The sequence below is a fragment of the Amblyomma maculatum genome, chromosome 4, assembly GCF_055883805.1.
Source record: "Amblyomma maculatum isolate TAMU_Amacu chromosome 4, ASM5588380v1, whole genome shotgun sequence".
Taxonomy (NCBI): Eukaryota; Metazoa; Arthropoda; class Arachnida; order Ixodida; family Ixodidae; genus Amblyomma; species Amblyomma maculatum.
In genome coordinates, this window is record NC_139347.1 from 145,892,216 (window position 1) to 145,894,140 (window position 1,925).

At 45.6% G+C, this 1,925-nt stretch overlaps 1 non-coding gene across 1 annotated transcript; it reads left to right on the forward strand.

Moving 5' to 3' along the window:
- Positions 1-1,604: 1,604 nt before the first annotated feature.
- On the forward strand, positions 1,605-1,677 carry TRNAP-CGG (transfer RNA proline (anticodon CGG)). The gene has a single exon. It is a non-coding gene; the product is annotated as a tRNA-Pro (tRNA).
- Positions 1,678-1,925: the final 248 nt, after the last annotated feature.

The window sequence follows — 1,925 nt, forward strand, 5'->3', positions numbered from 1 at the left end:
TGACGTTCCAAGTCCGCCGCTATGGTTGAGGGTGGCGCTGGTGAACACTCTCAAGGTTCGTATACAGACAACATTAATGCCCGAGAAAGTAGCAGGGGGGACAGCGGCCGATGTAGCTCAGTTGGAAGAGCACAGGACGTGATATTCGGAGGTCGTGGGTTCGGTCCCCACCATCTGCACGTTGTTTTTTCATCTACTTTGTGTTTAATTATCTTTCCCCTAAGCAGGTTACATTACTCATTTCTGTGATCATCCAAGTAAAAATTAAAAAAAAAAGACAAAACATAATCTCCAATGCTTTCCTTGGCATCGCCGACTGTTGGCTTCTTTCCTTCATGTATTATAACGAGCGCCCTAATTTCCCCTTAATTGATCTGCTTGTAGCTTACGGGTGTCTCGGTTCTGGCAGTGTTGAAGCCGTAGGTAGCGTAAGAGGGTTCTAGCACAGCTTTCGCCCTCGCTCTTGATCACGTTCTACGTGACGCTGGCGGTAACAAAGGACGTTCCACGTCCGCCGCTATGGTTGAGGGTTGCGCTGGTGAACACTCAAGGTTCGTATACAGACAACATAAATACCCAAGCAAGTAGCAGGGGGGACAGCGGGCGATGTAACTCAGTTAGAAAAGCACCGGACGCGACATTCGGAGGTCGTGGGTTCGGTTCCCACCATCGGCACGTTGTTTTTCTTCTACTTTGTGTTTAATTATCTTTCCCCTAAAGAGATTACATTACTAATTTTTTTGATTATCCAAGTAAACATTAAAAAAAGACAGAGTAACATACCCTAAGCTTTCCTTGGCCTCGCCGACTGTTGGCTTCTTTCCTTCATGTAATATAACGAGCACCCTCATTTCCCCCTCATTTCCCCTTCATTTATCTGCTTGTAGCTTACGGGGGTCTCGGTTCTGGCAGTCTTCAAGCCATAGGTAGCATAAGAGGGTTCTAGCACAGCTTTCGCCCTCGCTCTTGATCACGTTCTAAGTGACGCTGGCGGTAACGCAGGACGTTCAAAGTCCGCCGCTATGGTTGAGGGTGGCGCTGGTTAACACTCTCAAGGTTCGTATACAGACAACATTAATACCCGAGAAAGTAGCAGGGGGGACAGCGGCCGATGTACCTCAGTTGGAAGAGCACCGGACGCGATATTCGGAGGTCGTGGGTTCGGTCCCCACCATCGGCACGTTGTTTTTTCTTCTACTTTTTGTTTAATTATCTCTCCCCTAAGCAGGTTACATTACTCATTTCTGTGATTATCCAAGTAAAAATTAAAAAAAAAGAAAAAACATAATCGCCAATGCTTTCCTTGGCATCGCCGACTTTTAGCTTCTTTCCTTCATGTATTATAACGAGCACCCTCATCTCCCCTTCATTTATCTGCTTGTAGCTTACGGGGGTCTCGGTTTATGCAGTCGTGAACCCATAGGTAGCATAAGAGGGTTCTAGCACAGCTTTCGCCCTCGCTCTTGATCACGTTCTACGTGACGCTGGCGGTAACACAGGACGTTCCAAGTCCGCCGCTGTGGTTGAGAGTGGCGCTGGTGAATACTCTCAAGGTTCGTATACCGACAACATTTATACCCGAGAAAGTAGCAGGGGGGACAGTGGCCGATGTAGCTCAGTTGGAAGAGCACCGGACGCGGTATCCGGAGGTCGTGAGTTCGGTCCCCACCATCGGCACGTTGTTCGTTCTTCTACTTTTTGTTTATTTATGTTTCCCCTAAGCAGATTCCATTACTCATCTCTGTGATTATCCAAGTAAAAATTAAAAAAAGACATAAAAATAATCCCCAATGCTTTCCTTAGCATCGCCGACTGTTGGCTTCCTTCTTTCATGTATTATAACGAGCACCCTTATTTCCCCTTCATTTATCTCATATATATATATATATATATATATATATATATATATATATATATATATATAT